Genomic DNA, 10031 nt, shown 5'->3' with positions numbered 1-10031 from the left:
TTAGTGAAGCATAGAATGATACCTTCGTGTGATGGATTCAAGTGACTCATTCAAGTGATGGGTTACGAGTCAGCACAGATATAAGCCTGTATTTCTGGGATAGTGGTATTGCTTATGAAGGTGTCCTTCTAAACGTCTAAGTAAAAAAACACTCAATTTTATAAGCAAAAAAATATAATCACAAAACTTTTCTTTTTTTAAAGTTGTTCCTTATCTTGCTCTCCAAATGAAACTATGAAAATCTTGTGCCTTCTCATACAGCTATCAAACAGTTCTACTAGTTTTTGTTGCAGAGATGAGTCAATATGAAATTGGTTCATTTTGATATATAACATACTGCAGGTCAGTGAAATAAAGCAATTTCACTGGACAATTAAAGTGGTGGGTGAGGGAGAGGCAGATACCAGGTAAATTGTAATTCCAAGTCATGAATAACTGACACGCCATTTCTGTGTTGCTTGGATACAGTTTGTTTAGTTGGTAATAGAATTCACTGAAAATATTTTAACTTCTACTCCTGACAGCTACAAATGTGTGTTCACATGTGATCTTACAAACTCAAATAGCATTAAATGCATACCTGATATACCTCTTCACAAGTGAGCAACAAATAGCAATGCCAAGTTGCAAAGTCAACACTGAACAATGCAATCGTGTACAACTAATTGCAAGAAATTCTCACTGGTTGGCCCATTTCTTCCTGTTAGCACTGCTCTGCCATACACAGAAAACACAGCCAATTTGCTCATCAGGCTGGCAGTCAGTCAGGTGGTACTAATGGCCTCACAAGGCTGGTGCTGACTTGAGACCAGTTCTAAATCTCTGCTCAGCCATCCCAGCTTACCAAAAAAGCAACTTTTCCTTCCAGCCATACCAATAAGGGCAACATGCAGAAGCCTGGCAGATGACTAGTGCTGACCAAGTGTTGCAAGGTCTGAACTGAAGGAAATATGAAACCCTGTGACCCTTACTCAGAATAGTCAAACTGCATCTGCTCTGGAGCCCTGTATGGTAAGAATGTCTCCATTTTGTGCTGTGAACATGTCTGGAGGAAAGGCATGGGGTAGAGATGACTTCAGTCTTGTTCATCTTGAGCTGCAAAACTGCCATGGAAAGATATCTATTCTTAATTCTACTGAGAAGAATTAAGATATGAAGATAATATTGGATTTAGATTGAGTTAAAGTAGCTGGTACACAGAAGGTTTGTTTATTTATACTGCCTGCTGAAGTAACTTACTAATTCAGAGTATTTGCAAGAACTCAAAATCCAAATGGAATGAACAGATCCATTGACAGCACACAGGCAAAAATGTATTATCAAAAGGGGTTGAATGACATATCATGTATCACATGTTGGTAGTACTCAAATATCTCTGGCATATTAAAGTTCTGATACTATTTCACAATTCAAAGAGTTGCATTCAGCACAGCAGAATTCTGCGAGATCATATTTTGAAAATCATAAAGGGGCCTAACCATCATGTTTAAAATTAGTTGTAGTTTATCTTCAAAGGTCACATTCACATTTTTATCTTTAAGCAGAAACAGTGAGATTTACTTAGTGAACTTGTGACTTAAACAAACAATTGCAAAAACATTCTCAACCCTTCTTAGACTATGAGTCAAATTTCACATAGTTTTGCATAACGAAATTATGAGCTTACAAGCCATGATAAATTCAGTATATTTACTTAAAAATATTTTAGGCAGCAGTGGAAGCTCAGAAACTGCAACCACCACTATAGGTAACTGCAGATAAATCAGTAGCTGATAGAGTCTTCTAGAGCTAGATCTGTTATATTCAGCATGGGAAACCATTATTAAAAACATCAGTGAAGATCACCACCAATTGCTCCTTTCACAAAATGAGTCTTTCCTAATCAGAGTCAGTACTCCCAAAGCCACGTCTTTATACCCACAATGCAGGATGCATGAAATCTCACATTTCTCATCCTGAAATATCAGTGTTTCTTCTACTATTCTGAATACACAAGTAGTGCTATAAAGAAAATTGTTAAAGGGCAAGTATGCAGCCTAGAGATACCAAGAATTCACCATGATTTTTCAGTTTTAGTAGTTTTGCCATTTCTTAACCTGATAGTTGACAATTTATTTTTTTTTGTTGGCTTCCTTAGAACTACCAACCATGGAAGTGATAATCATTGCCTGCCACCTTTTCAAGAAGGGTGCTTTTGGCTGTAGTTAGAGATGACTGGTTCTTTTGTTAAGCAGTTTTTTTGGGGGAAATAATTTTGATTTCTACTAATATGCTTGCAATAATTGAGGAGAAATTAGTTTACTGTCTCTACCCTTTAGGTTTAGCTCTTTTAAACTGGATAATAGCAACAGACTTCTCATTGCTATTTTTATAGTGATAATGCAATACCACCTAAAAATGAATTACAGAAAGAATAAAGGAAAATCCATGATCACAAAGATTACAGCATATGCACACTTGATTATCCTATTCCACTGAAATCCAAGGAATTCTACAAGACTCTAATGCTACAGATGTGTAAGAATTTTCAGAAATAAACACTAAATGTAAACTGGTTTGTGTTATTTTAAATTGGTGTTAGATCTTCCTTGACACTTTAAAATAATAAAGTAACAGTGTTTCGCTTTCAATAATCTATGTTTCTCCATTTTTCTTGTTTTCCTCTTATTTGCAGAAGTGTAGTCTTGTATCGAAAGACTTTCTAATCCTGCTTCTGGAGGTGGGAGGGAGGGTTGTTATTTATTTTTTCCTCTGGTAATTACCAACTCGTATTTTCCCAGTGACAGCCAAATCTCCCTTACCTCCAGCAAGCTATTGTTCAGTGACTTGTGAGCCAATAGCTGTATTTGTCTTCAAAAAAGTCTGATTTTATTTTGCCTAATTTTTCCAGTCTAAGAAGATTTGCTATTTTTGTTAGAAACTGAAAAAGCCTGGTTTCACAAACGAAAGGAGCTGTTTTCAGATACTTTGTTTTGAAGAGGATTTCTGGAATTCTCAACATAAGCTTTCCAACACATTTCCCAGTCAGATAGCCTTTTCATTTCTGTTTTGATACATAGCTGTGCAGTTCACTTGGAAGTATTTATTCATCTGTCTAAAGCCAAATTTAATTATATTCATAGAGTGAAGAATAAAGGCCTGGACCATGTGCACCGGTGAATTCAATTCACTTTGCAAATTGTTTTTATGGTAATGTTGGAGAAGGTAGTACATACTTTGCAGTAGTAGAGACAGGGCGAACAATTCTATCCCTTGCAGTGGAATGTTAAATAGCAAAAACATTCAGAAAAATAATATGATATTTCTATAAAGCAGCACTAGGGTCACTTAGCTGATAGGGTCACTTGGATGATAAGGTCACTTGGCTACAGTCCTGAACTAATTCACATTCAGATCCCTTTTTACTTGAGTTATGAGAAACCTGAAAAGCTGTTTTTAAGACTGCACATAAACCCTACTTTGTGTACCATGACGAAATGAGAGGTTTCACTTAAAACTGAAATTAGAACAATAAGAATGCCTAAAACAAAAGACGATAGCTTAAATTTCTAAACCAAAACACAGTTAAGATTTAAAGAAATCAGAAAAGTATTAGAAAACATACAAATTTCATAAGCTTCTTGCACTACAAATGAATCATAAAAACAGTACTTCCAAATCCCTTTTATACAGCATTTTATAATTGAGGTGTCTGCTATGGCATAAAATATTTTTCTGCCAGAAAATAAGCATAATTTTCATAAATTGTGCTTTCAAAATAATTGAAAGTGTGGAGTACATTAGAGCATAATACTAGTTAAACTGATTTCATGTTTTAGCAGTTGCAAGTGCAAAAGCTTTGTGCAACTTTACAAAAGTGCTGGCAGCTTCTGTACCTGCAAAGTAAATGTGTTCATATTTCTTGTATTTAGCACCCTCAGGGTGCTGATTTACAGATTCCATTTCACTTTCTCCAAAGCCTTTAAATAATATCCTATGATTAAACTTACTTGATCAAAATTAAGAATTTTGTACTTGTGCCTGCTAGGAATATATAACAGGTATGTGAATGTAAAAATTCCAAGGCTGATTGCTGGCTGGAGATTTTTTTTTTAATACCGAGTCTACTGTGCTAGTAGAGTACACAGCTTATAGAGGTGGAAGTTTCTCAATAACTGTATCTGAGAAATACTGTCTTTTAGACTCACTATCTTGTAAGTAATTAACGTCACTACTCCATACCCGAGACTGGAATTCATACGTGCTTGAAGCATTAATACCGGAACTCCAACATCTCTCCAAAATAATCCTCCAACTATCATAACATCTATGGAGGAGTACATCTTGATCAGTTGTGATATTAACCATTTTCTTTGTAAAAAACAAAAAAAAAGCTAATGTTTGAAAACACATAGGTGCGAAATAAGCACAGCACTGCAGCATTTTTGTACAGGTTTCATCCTGCATTATAGTGTGCCTCCTTTCCTTCTTGCTCAGCAACTTTAAGCAACATTCAGCAATTTAAAAAGTTCAGGTAAGAAATCCAGGACTAGGATTCTAATTCCATAGCACTCTCAAAATGGCAGCTGTAGGGCAAATGAGAAATGTCAAGTTATCACAAGCAATGCTTTTTTCCCCTACTGAAAAGACTCCTTCCATCTTCTCATACAGTAAACTTTAAGGAAAGGCACATAAAAGAATTTTTTTTTTTTTACAGTATTCCTTTGGCATGGCTAAGAAGTACTTAAAGTACAGCACATGTGCTTCTGCCGTACAGTGGAAATGAAATCTTATATAACATCTGTTTAAATATTTTTATTTCAATACATCTACTGCTGTAATTGGATTGTGGTATGTTATCCTTAGTCTTTTCTCCCAGAGAAAAAGTAGCCCTATGTGAATTTCAAATGCTGAAATGTTTTACAAGATTATAATTAGATTACGTGCTATTTCTTGGCTTATGGAGAGCAAAACCAAAAAAGTCTTCAAAAAATAAAAGTTGTTACAATTCACATACTTCACTAGTTTGTCTGCTAGGAAATAGCTCAGTGTTTTTGGTGGATTTGCATAATGCATTTGTACTAGAAGGATACTATAACCTCATCTCTTTGAGAGAGGCTAGAGTAAATCCATTCCTCTGCCAAGTTAAAATGAGAAAGGTTAGCGAGAGGCAGTGCACACTTATGCAGTGTACATCCCTCACTTCTGAGAAACCTTACCTTAAAATCTAAAATATTTTACAAGAGCTGCTCCAAAAGTAATGCCTGCTATTTTATTACATTGGCCTGTGAAGGCAGAGACAGATGTTAGTGGCATGGCAGTAAAGGTTGAAGCTTTCTGCCAATATTCCGTTGCATTTTGTTGCTGTGTGACAGATTGCAGCAGAGTAGCACTCTGACAAACCAGTGACTGACGTGGAAAGAAAAACATGTAATACCTGTACTCTTACCCACACAGGATTCACCCTAGAAAAGACTTATTACACTGTGTCAAAGGCACCAAGACTAAAAGTCTCCAAACTTTTTAAAGACACTGTTCAGGAACCATGGTTTGGCAAAGGCTGGCTAACAGACTAGTAAGAATTTGAGGGTCTAACTTGCTAAGGAAATGCAGCTTTAGTCAATGAAAGCAGAACAAGAAAGCTAAAAATCAAAGTGTCAGAAAATGTTAGAATGGAAAAAAAACCCTGACATTTCGGAGTTAAGTTGTGGATGTGGAAGGATAATAAAGGCTGTCAGTAACTGTATAATTTTATCACATCTTTCCCTCTATAGGAACAACTACAAATACCTTACTATTGATGAGTCATTAGGTCAATGAGAAGGTGCTTCCTCACTGTGTTTCTTGGGTACTCCTGGAAGCCTTACTTCTACTTAATGTCTAAGACAACTTTGTCCATTACTTCCCCAATAGTAACTTCATTTTTCTTTATCTGCATGGAATTTTCTAAATGAGATTCTGCTCTATCATCCTTGAGAAATTCAGATCCTGTATAAACTTGGATTCAGTGAACTTCTGACCCAGCAATCTCTCTTCCTTCCAGTCTAGTGCTCATCTCTTACTCTTTTTGTGTAGTCTCTCATTTGCTTTCTGTCTTAGCTTTTGTTTGTCTACTCTTTCCATCTTTCCCCTATGAAAGCAGCATTAGAAAAATAGGCACTTCAAGATGATTTAAAAGCTGCTGTCAAGCATGAATGTTGCTTATTTCAGGAGACAAGGCAGAATCTGAAAAGGGGAGTCTTTCTCCGATCAGGAAAATCAGAGAAAACTGAAGACAACAGAAAACTCCTATAAAGATTTGCTCTATGTTATCCACTTAAAGCTTTCGGATTTTTGTAATTTTTCTTTAGAGCCAATATGATTTACATGTGGAATAAAACATCTTCAAAATATTTGTTATATCTTTGCTTGTGCAGTGTAATCATTATTTCTCATCTACTCAGGTTCTTTGCACACAGGTGGCACCTCATGATTGCTGTTTGACCACAGGGCTGCTATGTCTGGGATTCCTGTTACACAGCTCACCATTACATTTTTTAGCTACCAAATGCCAACTGTTTGTACCAGCTAGAACTCAGCTCACAGCCACGGTAGTTTCTCTTGCTATTTACTAAATGGCTCACTTTTGTTTCTTAGCCAGAATACATTATTAGGTCTGTCTATGATGTATTCAGCCCACTCTTCAGCCATTTGTTCTGACTTATTTGCAACCAGATTTATTGTAAGGCACATTTAGGAAACTCTGAAAAGACAACTCTAAACATTACATAAATCTGAGGAGTACTGTGTCACTTATACCACATAAATAATTGTATTTGTCTTTCTTTTATTTGCCTAATCTCATCGTTTATTTTCATGGATGTGTGCTGGTGCCCCCATCTGGATCTTAGAAAACTAAGTCCACAGCTGTGAGAGCCAAACCTTGCAGAAACATGTTTACTGTAAGGAACAGTACAGATGCATGGAAGTGACTCAAAGAATAATTTATACACATGTACTGTCACATCCAGAGACTAAGCTCTTTACCTACAACAGGTTACACTGCACTGTACAAGAAAATACAGAGCACTGAATGCTTTCATTAGAGTAGTCATGTGACACTAATTACACTCCTGTCCTTAGAGTTGTGAAGAACACTGATGCAAATGAAAAAGCTTAGACAGCAATTACCTGAGAAGTACAGCCTCAGACTTACAGAATGTTCTTAACTTTCACTGAAAGAACTTATGAAATTACTATTTGCACCAAAATAACTGGCAAGTTTTATCTGAGCTCACTTTACAGAACTGGACCCACACTCATCTTCTTGACTGAAAGAATTTGTAGAAAACTCACAAAACATATTAAAGATTTATTTATTTTAAAACACAGCAGATCATGTCATTATTTCACGTGAAGGCTAGTTCAGCACTCCCATTTTGTAGAGCTTTTCAGTAAAGCTTGTTAGGAGTGTTTATTTCATAATGCTGATAACATTTTACACATCTTGATTTCACAAGCAAGGAATCAATAGGACATGGAGGACTGCTTCTGTCTAAAAAACAGCAGGCATTGAAAGAAATACAGCTAGAGAGGGAAGATTATACAAATCCTCTGTAAAACACAAGATAGGAGATTTATTAGCTAAGAATTTTAGTACTGTATCTCTCCTTCCCTTGAAAAGCTCTTAATTCTAAGGAGAGGTGTGGCAGATTTTCTGTGTGGCTGCTCAGCTAAATAGAATCTCTATTGCTGAGATTTTGTCTAAAAATTATCATGGAGGAACCCATGGAGACTGCAGTCAACTAATTTTTATATCACATCTTATGATTAAGACAGAAATAAACAGACAAATCTGAACACTGCATCTAATAATGCTTAAGTACCTCTGCTTTAATTTAACTAATTTAATTTAGCTACAGTTGTGAAAAGAATATTTTTAATTTCTGGAACTGATTGCTAAGAGAAATGATGAATAGATTTCAGGTAAAATAGATTTCCTACAGTTATCAAGTAAGGCAAGGTTAAATTTAAATCTAATTAATTTAGCCTGGAAAGAACAATATTATTAAAATAAAGCAACTAAGGATCATCTATACATTAGAAATTTTTTTTGAGCTGTCATCTGTAAGACAGTAAGCACCAAGAAGTTAAATGTACTACTTTGCTCTTAGGAATTCTCAGGCTCTCTCTCAAATTCAACCCAGTAAAACGATAAAAACTAGTTACTCAAAACAACAACTCATAACAGCTTAATGACTGTAGCAGCAGTTGCAGTAAATTTAGGGGCAGGCTATGAGTTAGTGCCCTCCTTGCTCAGGCATATATTCATGCCTTTCTAGCTAAGAGCACTGGCATTAAATTGTGAAGAGAGAACTCAGACCAAATACTTATAATTGCATTCCCCTGGGCAACAGGGAAGTATCTTCCTGATACTTATCTTGAAATTCCTTATGTTGTCCTGAGCTGTGCATACAAAGTTCTGGTTAAAGCCACTGTGTTGATATGCCTGTAATCTAAACACTAATAAATTAAAGGAACATTTTTGTGAAGCATTGCATCTTCAAAGCACTGTTCTTCATCAGCTAATTAATCTTTGCAGTACTTCTGTGAGGAAGTTAGAATTTCAGTAGGCTTTTTTCTCCTGTGAAATAAGAGCATCAGATTCTGCCTTGCATTCTCAGCCCAACTATCCAGATCTTACCATAAACAGGGAAGTGTACTAAGCAGTACAGATCCATTAATTCCCCTGCTTATCCAGTTTTATAAGATTAGAACAATTCAATAAAAAAAAAAAACCAGAAAATCTCTATTCAAAAAAGTAGTAAAGTAAAAAATAGAAAAGCTATACATATCCATTATCTTGTCAACGTTAATAATTTGAAGCACATTTCTTACTGTGTGGTTTCTACAAATCTTTTTGGTGGTGTTCATCTCAGGATATGCTCTCAAATTTCAAGCACCAAATCGAATGAGCATCTGTTCAAAATGCCATTCCACAAAACAGGCCTTAATACCAGCCATCAAACAGAAGAAAGTTTATACCATTTCTGCTCAACACGCTGGTAAAGATATGCAAAGCAGTGATACAGTGACTGCTACATCACAAGCTCTGTGTAATACATACTACAAGTTTTAGCAAGTGTTACTTAAAGGGGTATAAATCTAATGCAGTCTTCCCTGTGCTGGACCTTACTGTACTACAAATAACACTTATCTTACAATCACTTGGAAGAACAATATCAAATTAGCACGTGCATATGTGCATAGCAATATGCATCAAATGATGCATAAGCATCACTGATTTAGCAATCTTTTATTTAAGAAGGTATCTACAAACTTGTACACATACCATAAGCCCAGCAACATCTTTTGACTTTAAAGAAATTAGAAAACAGTTCTGGCCCTGCTAAAGACAACTGCAAACTGTCAATCAGCTTTGAATAGCCATGAATACGTACTTCATCATTCCACTTAAACATCATCTCAGCTCTGCTTTCTCTACCTTGAACCTGTGTGTGAGCACTGCCTCTGATACAGGATATTGTTTTCTTCCTGATACGTATATATCTCACATGTTTTTTTTTTTTTTTTTTTGCTGCCACACTGAGACCTTTCCTGGAATACCATGATAGAGCTATTATGAGAAGCATGGCAACGGGGGCTCCTGAATGATAGGTGAAGGAGAAATGTGCCATGGTATTTATGAAGAAGGAAACTGAATAACTGTCCATGAATAACTGTCCAAGTCAGTGAAGAAGATAGATGCAAGAGAGACAGAGAATAACACAGGAAATTTGTTTGGAAACAAAGTCCTTACTCATGGGGAAAAAAGGCCTTTGCTCTATCATTGTGTGGTTTATTAAAGGATAGGCACAGTAGAAAAGAAACAGTATGTTGACTGTTGACAGGACAACTTTGATATGTGTCAGTTTTGATTTTGTACATCATGTCTTACACAGCATCATAGGATATAAATACCAGAAGAAATCATACACAGGTACTTCTGTTTTTAGCCCACTAAACGCTGATTACTTCTTTGAAGTCAGTACATGTAGTATTTTTACAAGTGA

The sequence above is a fragment of the Meleagris gallopavo genome, chromosome 7 (assembly GCF_000146605.3).
Source record: "Meleagris gallopavo isolate NT-WF06-2002-E0010 breed Aviagen turkey brand Nicholas breeding stock chromosome 7, Turkey_5.1, whole genome shotgun sequence".
NCBI lineage: Eukaryota > Metazoa > Chordata > Aves > Galliformes > Phasianidae > Meleagris > Meleagris gallopavo.
The sequence above is the reverse complement of the archived record's forward strand: the minus strand, read 5'-3'. Positions refer to the sequence as shown.